At 31.4% G+C, this 12,269-nt stretch overlaps 1 protein-coding gene across 2 annotated transcripts in view; it reads right to left on the reverse strand.

Moving 5' to 3' along the window:
* The window catches only part of LOC120343000 (uncharacterized), a 29,399-nt gene extending 19,741 nt beyond the window's left edge, over positions 1-9,658 (reverse strand). The window contains exons 1-2 of one of the 2 annotated variants that reach the window (XM_039412063.2): positions 9,415-9,658; positions 1,544-1,712 (exon numbers count right to left, since the gene is read on the reverse strand). The gene's annotated coding sequence lies outside the window, so the exon portion shown is untranslated. Of the gene's footprint in view, positions 1-1,543; positions 1,713-5,749; positions 5,904-9,414 lie in introns of those variants that run through there. The other variant, XM_039412065.2, reaches the window with a different exon arrangement.
* Between the last annotated feature and the right edge of the window lie 2,611 nt (positions 9,659-12,269).

Below are 12,269 nucleotides of genomic sequence, written 5' to 3' on the forward strand. Positions count from 1 at the left end.
TGTAAGAAAGTTGAGAAGGAGGTAGTGATGGCATAAGGTGTTAAAATATAACAAATGTAGATTCAGATGGTGGTTTTTGTGTTTAGAATTAACTAGAAAATATGCAAATTGAGGTTTGTACTGCTTTTATTTAATTTAATCTTGTTCATTGCTGCGTTAGCAAATCATTATCGTAATCATTATTTGTAATTAGGAAACTAATTTGAGTAATATCTCAGTTCACAATTTCAAAGGTAAACAATACATAAAAATAACGCAATAATAAAACAAAATATGTCAGGCGTTCAGCACTCATATTATAGCGACCGAAATATGTGATGTCAAATTTTTCCAATACATATATCTCATTAGAAAAAAATTTGGTGATTGTGCCCATATTCAATGTAGCTTTTCAATTACTCTGTGTGAAAGAAATGAATAAAAACCTGGAATAGACTAATTTTATAGGATAGTCTCGGTCGTATAGTTCAAATATTTGGAATAGATGTTTCAGCGAGCAACGGTACGAGATTACAAACGTTACTGAAATCTGTAATTTATTATATATTTTTCATCTAGTTTTATCATTAAAAGTATTATCATCACATATATTAATCATATTCAAATTTAGATTAATTTTAGAAATTCAATTTTATTAAATATATGAAGATATGAACACAGAAACACAAAAATTCAAATATCGATTTTTTTTAGCTGGTGGAAAAAGGGGGAAAGAGTTCGACATTATTTCACACAAACCTTTTCCGCGGATGCAAAACAGAGAGCCGCCAAAACAATATAACAGTAAATAATATATTATTTATATGTCTTTGTTGATTGATTATATGTTTAAATTGAACCAAAAATTCTTAAATCTAATTACGATATCAACAACTTACTACTTTTTCAATAGTTTCCCCAATATACAAGGTGGACAAAAAGTAGGGTGACATTTATTTTTAATCAATTCATTCACTGACTGCTGGCCCACATTTGGCCCATCTATACATCTGTCTATACTTCTTTATATGACTCACAAAAGCACTTTGAAATTACACTTTTGTCACTCTCCCAATACATCACTGTACTTTACTAACATTATTACTGGTTCTAAATTAAGTACGACAAGTTTAATTGTTAAGATATATATCTTCAATATGTACATAGTCTGCCATTTTGTTTATTACGTCTTACAACGTCAAACAACCAAATTAGTGATTTTTTCCTAATCATTAATAAGGTCACCTAACTTAACGACTATATTATACAACTATTATCCATTTAAATACTCAATCTTATTACAAGTTCCAATTACTTAACGAATACGCTTCAATGAACAAAAATAGTAAACACCTACCTGGTTCATTGTTGATTCCAATCACTAATCATTCAGACAAGAACGACCGACATTTTGTTAGGAATCGTGTGACATAGCAAGTCAGTCTTATAAGCGTGGTATTTTGAACGCATTTACGTTAATTAAAATTGAATATAATTACGTATATGTGTATTTGAATAAAAAGGAATTTAAAAAAATCGTAATATAAAATATTATCATTCTTACCTCAAACACACAAAATGGTTTCCTGGTTGCGTGACAAGAAATTTTGAAACGACTAGATGCTGTGAAGTAGGCTACGTGATGGGTCAAGTTGGAGACGACAATTTTGTTGTCTTCCGTAAACGTTTTTGTCTTGTTTTCAGATGATTGTAATATCCATTCAACTTTTGATCTGTGAAAATTTAATTTTTCATTTAACATTTCAAGAAGTTATCACGCCCAAAAGATATGTAAATATATTCGTATCATAATATATCAACATATTCCTACATGCCCGTGTATACATTCATTGTAGAAAAACATATGATCATAATTTTATATGAAAACATGTAAATCGGTAACTAAAATACAATTGTTGACTGTAAGATGTGAAAACGCGGTGTTGCTTTTACTCATTATTTTCTATTTTAAATTGTTTTATTTATTATTTCTTTTCCGCAAGACAAACGGAGTTCAAATCAAGTACATTCTACAATTTTCTTGCAAAATATTTATCTAATAACAAAGTTAATCATCATAATCATAATTAATAAAGGTAACAAACTATGTTTATTCTGTAATATTATACTAACTAAAAACAAAGCATCACAGATAATCACCACACACATTGAATCGTACATACCCCAAACCATAAAATTTAAATTAATTCACATAACCCAATGAAACTATTCAATAAGTTCATATTATTTCAATCATGCGGCATTGTTAATTTTTTGGGTTATTACCTTCAGGAAGTATGAAAACATTAACAATAAATCTTTTTTAGTATTCACATGTATACTGTAAACTTTGAATAAAGTCATTCAACTGGTAATAATTGGTTTCTGGAAATGAGAATCGAGTATTTTTCACTAAAATCGTGTTTTTTGTTATCCTGTCATTTTTTATATTTCAAAGTATATATTTTCGTTGCATTACCTTTTTTAAAATTCACAAATACTGATAACATCAAAAGGTTATTGAAACTGACTTTGAAAATATTTTAATTTCCATGGTACATATTTGATCTTAGTGTTTTTAAAACTGACAAAATCGTACAAATAGAATTCAAAAATCTGCATTAGTATATGAAAGAACTTTTGCCGGTCAGAGTATATATATTTTGGTGTGACTAATTTCATTTATGTAAGTTGAGAAATCTGACTGTTTCATCTCAGATAGTAATTGCCTATTATAGAAACAGTTAAATTCGCTTTTATATAAAATATTACGGAAGGTTTCTGAATAAATTGTGTCCATGCTTAACTACAATACAATGTTTGTGGAATTTACAGTTCAAGCAGTAAAATGACATTGAAATTATGATTACGGTACATCTTTTATGTAAATTTTCTCTGATCTTTAGTAAATCGAGTAGCACAAGCTTTAAATTACTATTATATACTATTATATAAATAACATCCAGACAGTAGACGGAAAGATTAAAAAAGCTTTTTTATAACCACGTGCAATAATTGTGGTTATCATTTCAAAGCATGGTCGTTTACAATTTTCCAAACTACCTGGCAGCGTCTGTGGAGCTATTGGCGGCAGAGTAGATTGTCGTTTCGTATACAGTGGATATTGTTCTAAGCGAGTTTTCGTGACCTTACTTTAAAACAATTTTCTCATAGGCATGTGTACGTTTGGGACAGACTGATTGATGATCTGTCCAAGTCTCCAGTAAATGGGTCAAATTCAATAGTGTAATCAGTTTTGTAAATAAATTATATTTTTTGTGTGCGTGACAAATGTATTTTAACGCCATTACATTGACCATTAGGGGTGCTGAGATAATTTTCTTGCGTGCTGTCTTTGTATCGATGCGTTTCAAGAAAAAAAAAATCAGAAACCTTATCACGTGTTCTAAGTTTTGACTCCATAGCGCCACCATATAAAAAAATCAAACGTTTCAAATTAACAGACCGACATTGGTCACGTGACTTTAAAAACTTTTTTGTGGATTCGGAGCTTCAACGTCATTTCTATATAGTAAACACAGAGAGGTTAAAATGTTAGTTTCGGGTTCTCGCGTTATAAACTGAGTGAAATTTGTGTCAGGGGTTAGTGCGCATCTTTGTTTGCAGATTGGTTTTCTTTCATCTCCCATGTTTTACGGGTTCACTGCCTAAAAAGACATCCGGGTTTCCGCCTGACTAAATGATCACAACTCCTAACGACCATTTTGTTTGTATCATTTTCAACTGTTAGATATGCATAACCATGCAGATAACAATGGCGAAGTAGAATATAATATACCCCCAACTAATACGTTATTATATCTAAATAAGTTCCCAATATCTTGGTAAATCAAATAGGTATTTGTTCTTTTTAACTGTATTGATTGACTTTATGACTGATTTTACAGCGGAGTTGTTCTAGTCACTCACTACACATTGTTAGAGTAAGCGTACTACGTGCTTATGTGGAATTTGTAACAATAGAAAAACCGCGATTTCGAATCTGGTTTACAGACCGGAGGTGGTGTGGATTTATTTCCACTGTTCGAAGCATATCTCAAGTTACCTTGAGCCATTTCATTCAATATATAGGATAGTTGGTAGAATGGATAAGATAAGTGCTAAACACGTACAAAACTACCAATGAAAATGACATCAGCTGTGGTAAATGAGTCGACAACTTAGTAAATTGTTGGTTGGTACGCAGGATACGAAACGCGAGAGGGCGGTAACGCGCAATAAAATTGTGACGTGTGTTGGCCGGTTTTAGCTGCAAAGATTCAAGGTTTGTAGCTATGCTGTTGCCAGGTGTGTCTTTCAGCACTTTACGCAACAGCCAGGCACAAACAATTTTTAAAAGGGGATTACTACCACATAAATTCCATCCTTACCGTAAAAATGCAAAGCAAAAACAACACAAAAAAAAGATCTTTTATAAATAAGACACAATCGAGAATATTCCGCGGAAACTAAATCAAGAACAATGTCGTAAATAAAAAATACAACAAAAACAATATGAGAAACAATATGAAACTATCTTCGACGTCTCATGGTTTACTGATAAAAATTTTGTTTAACTTCTACACATTTTCTATTTATGTTATACTATGAATAGAAATAAACAATTGGAAGATGTACTTAACAATTTGCCCCGAAGTAAAGTATACAAAAATGATTTATTGAATATTCAGATATGGCGCGCATAATTTTAGTGCTATGCACGTTGAAAAGTGGGGATTTTATACGAAAATATCTGATGATGTTCCTGATTATTTACAGATTTTTCAGTTTTAAACATCTGTTGAGCATTATCGAAAAACAAATTCGTTATCCTACTAACGGAGTCAACATAAATAAAGCTAGCTCTCATAAATATTTAAAAACAAAATAAATTGAGATTCAGGTGTATATGCATGCTCAAGGCTCAATACAAAATATTATGCATTTTAGCCGAAATAGGAGGAAACGTTTGCAATTATGAGTGATTCTCTCCTTTTCTTTTTCCTCATGTTTGCAACTACACCCAAACAACAGGCATATTACGTACATTTCAATATGATTTAGCCTCCAATGCAATATACAGCATTGAAGTCTACCAGGGAAATGTGCAACAATAACAAAGAAATTCAAAGCTTGGTTTGAATAAATATCGAAACGCGTTGACTATGTCAAGTTTCCTACAAGATCAAAAGAAAATAGAGATTTTTCTGAATAATATTGAGCTAAGCACTTGTTTCCATTTTATAATTTTTTATTTTTAAAAGATTCAGAAATATGTCTTATATAAAACTGGCAAAATAGTTTCAAAACATATTCGAAATAATTCAATAAATTTTTGAATAAATTCCTATACAAAATCTTGTCGCTTCGATCAATGCCCTTTGATAAAAGTTCTGACATTTTAGTGTTTACATTACTGGTTACCGACAAAACCTATTTCTTACCTCAGCTTTTTTCTAGACTTTCCTCTCCGAAGAATGCGAAGAAAAATTCGAGATATAGTTGAACACATTTTGTTTTCCTGATGTTGTACAACTTGCTACCAACTGACTCATGCTAATCAGTATGGGACGTAGTACTCTGTGCCAATTTCAATTACTTTTATCGGGGGCTTGAGACGAAAAATAGAAATGAGTCTGCGCTTATCACCTGTATTTACTTACACTTCACACTCTGGCAAGTAATTGAGCGATCTATACCAATTTAGCGTTTTGGTGTCAAAAAGTAGGAATGAAAAATCAATCACAAAAATGTACAAATAATAACTTACGTCCAAAGTGATGTATTTGACGATCCACAATAAAATCATCGAAACACGTTGTTCTTTCATAAATTTTATTCAAAATGGCGATAAGACAGTGTATACTTTATAACGTCTAATAGATTTGATCTATGCTTCACAATTAATAATAACTGTCACAGAAAGCACTAGAGTACAGATGTTCATCAAACAAATTAATTCTTCTTTAGTAAACATTTTAAAAACTAGCCGACAAAAATGTCAAGTCAGTACATACAATTTCATATTTGTTAAATTCAATCCATAACATATTTCAGTGTGATTCACATTTCACCTGATTTACTCTACATTTTATCTGCTCATGGCTTATAAAATGTCTCTAATTTTTAATATTTCATAATTACTATTATAGTATTTGCTAATAAAGCAGATATTGATGTCAAGAGTATAATTTCTCAAGCTCTGTTCAAGTCAATATTTTCATGCAAGTAACGTTTCACTTCCGAACATTTTTACAACTTGAGCGTGAACTTTTTAAAAAAAATGAGGCGAATTCAAAGCAGTGATTTGTACAAAAACATTGAACGACTGTCTTGGGGCTCGCTCTTTGGCGAACGTCACTGAATGGTTATCTTCTGATCTTAAATACTTTTTCCTCGGATTCACCTTCTGTGAATTTTTTACAAAGCTCGAGTGTTTTGTAACCCTGATACTAAATCATAACTATCTTAATTTTGCGCATAGAAATTTACCACCAGTGCTAAAATCCCCTTTAGGATAACTAAAGCTGTCAAAGTATGGATACTCCATTCTAAAACTCTTTAAAATGGCGTAGTCGGGCGTGACTTCGCAATCGTTTTCACTTGTCACGTGATATACGTCGCGTTCCTATCAAGTGAACCAATCCACTGATGAGAGAGACAAACAATTCAGAGGGAATGTGATCTATGACAAACTAATACCAGATGATCGTTATAATCTACCGTTTGTCAGGTCAATTTCTTAAACTCAATTATGGTATATACGCTATTAAAAAGTATAAAAATTGGCTTAATGAGCGGATGTGGGTGTACTTTTTATGATACATCAAAGGTATTGCCCACAATAAAATATTAGAACATTAAATAAGCATTTGTACATTCTGGCTACAAAACATGCAGCTTACTTGTCACCGGATGCCAATCAGCAATATATCTTTCGAATCGAGTTTTAAGTCACTTTATTCTACTCCTATCTTTCATAAACTTTTATTGTGGACGTGAGACTTCATATAGTTTACCATTCTTGTCGTCTATGTGGTCATCTTACTATAGTACCCATCCAAACTTGACATACGATTTAAACTCTGACCTCAAGCTTGCTTGAAGCAGTAGCTATTAACATTAACTGCCGACAGATTGATAGTGGTAATTTAGAAATGCAAAAGTAAATAATCATCAATCATACAGTAGTATCCTTCAGCTATCTAAATAAAACGTATTCGTAGTTGTTCAACGTGACACTAAATGAGTTCAATGACCTCATATCACAGACGGTGGACATAATTGTGACCCCCATTGCCTTCCTTGTATGTTTCCACATTGAAGAAATACGTACTACGAATGTTTTTGACACAGAAAATTAATTGAATTATTATGCACTGAATTTACGCGATATTTTTTTGTTGCAATCTCGAACATGAACTTTTCTAAGCCTCGTTTAGAGGCATTTCACACCTTGTTGATACGTATATTTGTAGTTACAAAAATATGTTGTCATGGGAGAATAAATATACCAATCATTCAGAGAATTCATTGCGCTAAAAAAAATCTTATAGGGTAGATATTATGTAACATAATAGGTTATGCTCAAGGTAAATTAAAATTTACTGGCATATATTCGAAATAGCTACGTCAAAGTTTGTGTATCTGAAACGCTTTTATTTTAAATCGTATCTTTTTGTTATTAATATTTTCCCTTCGTTTGGTACAAACTATTTTGTTTATGACGGCCGTGTGACAAATTAATAATTTATTATATTTGGGCACAAATTCATCGATTAGTTCTACCATCCTCAACCGTGAGGTTTCTCTTTTTGTGCAAGATCTGATATCCTAATGCGATCTCCCTCAGCTTCGTTTTTCAAACATTGGTTTATAAATATTCACGATACGCCATTGGTCTAGTTTTGATGACCTTTGATAATTTGATTTTTGACACTAGAAAAGGGTCCCCAGAGTCTCTAGATCACATCTTTTCGTCTGTCGCAATGTCACTTCTGTGTTTTGCATTTTAGTAAAATAAAAATAATAAACAAAAAAAGAAGAGTTTTTTGACCTTAGCTAACTCGTTTGTTTTATTCTTGCGAATTTTAAAAAAGGGCAACTTGTTTCTATACCAACTTAAATTGATGAATAAGCCCCTGTGAAGTTGACAAGCGTAAAATTGCTTTATGTCCTAAAAGAATTATGGCTACTTCTTATCAATGACGGAACTCCAGTTAAAAACAAACACTAATTATCGCATCATCATAATCTCTGAGGCGGCATGACTTTCAGTAGTTGCCAAACAGAGAACAAGAACAAGAATCACAGAACAAGATCACAGAAATGCACTTGAGCCGCAACATAATCCGCACCCATCTAGATAATCTTCTCTTAGTCCTCTGTATGATTAACTACCATTTTAATTCATATGAATAATCACAAATTTGGTTGAAAATTTGCCTACATATGGATATAGTCAGAAATTGATAAGCGCGTTTTAAATGAATGATTGCATTTTTGACTTAATAAAAATAATGCTTCCTTCTACTATGTGTCAATATCGACTTTTTGTACATAATGCTTTTCTAAACTTTTAAATAAACAATAGTGATTTGGTGTCTCTTTTATTATAATAAATCTTTAGCTATGGACGTAGCAAAATATTAATTATGATGCAGTAATGAGTCTCTATTTCAATTATTTTAATCAGTTTAGCTCGAAGATTTGAACAAAAAAAAACTTACAAAAATTAAATATATTCAACACCAAATTGCTAAATTTTTATTCAATATTTGATGAAAATACATGAAAACGAAACAAAAATCGCATCAGTGTTAGTTGCATCATAGCCTCATTGGTTCTATGGGATTTTGGGAGAATTGTATTCATGAAAATGTTTTTAAAATTTTCGACTTTTATGATTATTCACAATACAAAACTCCAACAAAACAAAAGAAGAATATTACTCACTATTATTTGAACACGGTGTGTATTTATAGAAAAGGAGTTGTTTTAGATACATTTCACACTGAAATTATTCATACCAACTAGAAATTAGTATGCCAGAAAGACACTCAGAATTTTTAAATACACTTCAAATATTTATACTGTGATTCACACTTATTAGTAATAAATTATAGTCTTTAAAGTTATGAAATGGAATCATTAGTCAGGAATATATATCACAAATTGTTGCATATTTCATCGCATTAGTTTTTCAATATCACAAAAATGCTAATAAACTTGAGAACAGACTAACCTAGTTTATAAAGCGAGTGCAGAAGGTTTATAGCAGCTACAGAAAATTTAAAACGTTCCCAAAATGACAATGCGTGTTTTTTTTTTACTACTATTTGTAATATTGTTAATAATAAGGATGGCTTGCAGCATACAAATAAACTTTATATTTAATACTGCCAAAGTTTCATATATTGAAAAAAAGATAAATACCTTGTTATTCTTCATTAGAATTTAATTTTGTCGTTGACTGTACTTCAACACCCAGTATGTCCAAAATTAAGTTATATTTCCATACTTGAACGCTTCTCGAAACAGCAACATGAAGTTTCTCCGTGGTTGTATTCCAACATAAAAATAAAAATTCTCAACGGTCGAGCAACGACGGTCGGCCATTTTGTATCTTGAAAACACACAATTTTTATTCTTCGGAGAATTTGACTCGAAATTAACAATGCCTAGCAGTGAAAAATATTAATTACTGTTAATAATAGACAGACTTTTTGATGACAGTAATAGAATATTATGTAAACATTATAATAAAAAAGAATATTGTACATAATCTAGAATTCTCAAATAAAAACAAAACCTTTCTGAATAACGACTTGATCCAATACATGTTAAATATTTACAAAACAGGGCCATCTTCATCCCAAAGTCTAAACACGATGCTTATCGTTCGATGTTTTCGCTGAAAATACGGCGCTCTGCTTTCTTTGCGATAGTTGGACTCTAAATGGGACGAGCGGATGCACTATGATTTATCTTCGTTTAGGAAGATGTCGGATTGTAATAAGGCGTGGAATTTGGCGCGATGTGAAGGCTATATAATTCTTTTCATATTCCCATTTGGGGTTATGTTCGCGCTAAGTGACGTGGTATGATAGAAGCGACTTCGATGTAATTTATTGCTACTGGGAATTGCGAATAAACAACGAGACGAATTGGCGGTCTGATTTTCAACAGGATGTAATCAATCACACATCTGGATGTTGGTTGGAACAAAATTGTACGCATCGACGAGGTAAAATAACTCATGTTTAGATAAATATGCCGTATTTAGACGTGTTGTATACGTGAAAGCTACTTTTTAGGGTCGATATATATCCGTATTTTCATTATTAAATTTTGTCGAATCGGAAACGACTTTTCTCTCGTTAGTATACCGAATGCTCAAAGCTATAACCTTTGCAATACTTTTTTTCTTATTCTACCCTAACCAGATCATATTCTTGAATTTTAGAATTTTTTCAACGTTTTCATAGATATGCTTTTTATATTTTTTATTTGTTTAAAACCATTTCGACTATTACTGACTTTTCAATATACGACTGCAGAGGATTAGTGAGCAGAATGCATACATCAAAATATTTTCTGTTCAAACAGCTCACTGAAACAGTTTATTTGAATAACTTCATGCATCGAAAGAATAATTGGTTAAATATTTTCATACTGGTAACGGAACGAGAAGCCAAAGTTTGTCAAATTATTAGGTCTCATTATTAGGCCTTTCTACATCTCCCCGGGATATATTTGGAGAATTTTGTCCCAATTCTAAAAATATCAAGTTAGCGAGTTACATAGATTACATCGCATTGTATTTTAAATCGGCATTGTTTCTCAGGATAAAAAAAATACAGTTTAGAACCAATGGGGATATTTTTGAAGCCTATAAACAAGATTGCCTTCAAATATATTTTGGGACAACTTTCATGGTGTCAAAAATAATTACACCCCAATCACTACACTCGTGTCGCTCGAGGTAGATAAATTTGCCTTCAAAGATGAGCATTGTACTTTACAATTGATTTAGAGAGCAATTCTATAAAGTTATACAATATACAATTTCAATGTATTTCAGAAAATTAATTCGGTTTATATATGCAATTATGGGTACTCCCGTAGTGTGTGTACCAGATTAGGTCTAGGCCATAATTTTTATTCCGATTTTTCTTATTTCAGTTCTATTACGTGTTCGGGGACTGTCTGTGCTAGCCAAGTAAATATACCCCTATCCATGAGTTTTAGTCACTTTACACAACTTGATGTAAAGTAGGCGAACAAAATTAGTTAACCACATATTGGTACAGACACTTCTGGAGCGCCCAATTATGATTCTATCATTTTATTTTACAAGATCTTTATTGATATATATTTAAATCTGAGCCATGAAAGAATATTGATTGACATTAAGTCATAGCTATTATTTCATGTTACTCACCTGAATTAATATTTTATTTGAATCAGAAAAAATGTAAACACTAATAAATAATTTTATTCTCATTTTATAAATATTATTTTGAACTTTTTTTCTAGCTATAAAACTACAAAAAAATATATTTTTGCCGATCATGTTATGCAACACAAACAAATTGCTATATAACGGAATAGAATAACTACCGGTAACTGTTCAACGTTACTTTCTTGAAAACACCTTTTGATCAATTTTGTCTAAATTTATGCATTTGATATGTTGAGCTAAATTATATAACAGGAATATTACCAATTTAATAAAATGCGAAAATACAACAAAGACATGTCTTTTAGTAACTAATGTTCCGACCTAATTAGAAACTAATTTTTCAACAAAAAGTTTTTATGTTTGAAATTTAGATCATGTATTGTTATTTATTAGTTTTATTGCTCATTAACTGTCTATAACAGCGGTTCCCAAACTATGGGTCGCGACCCACTGATGGGTCGCAAAAGGAACCTTAGTGGGTCGTGGGAAATATGTAGAAAGGTTTGATTAATTATACTGGGTATTAGGATCGGTGGCGACTCGTTTACGTAAATCTTCAAAAAAAAACAAAAAAATTAAATTGAATTTAAATTTTAATCTGTGAAAGTTTCCTTTTTACGATCTTCTCAAGGGAACAAAAATTTGCTACACAAAGAATGACTATGTGGCTTTTTTACGCATAGCAGTTTGGTACACTGTACAGCACTTCCTACCGTGTTTCCCCGAAATTCAGATTTATTTCTTTTGAAACACTATGGTTTTTTTTTTTCGGGAGAAGGCCTTTTTGTTCATTTATCTAAAATAAAATTACATTGTAGAAAATCAC

Source organism: Styela clava, chromosome 3, assembly GCF_964204865.1.
Source record: "Styela clava chromosome 3, kaStyClav1.hap1.2, whole genome shotgun sequence".
In the NCBI taxonomy this organism is placed as follows: domain Eukaryota; kingdom Metazoa; phylum Chordata; class Ascidiacea; order Stolidobranchia; family Styelidae; genus Styela; species Styela clava.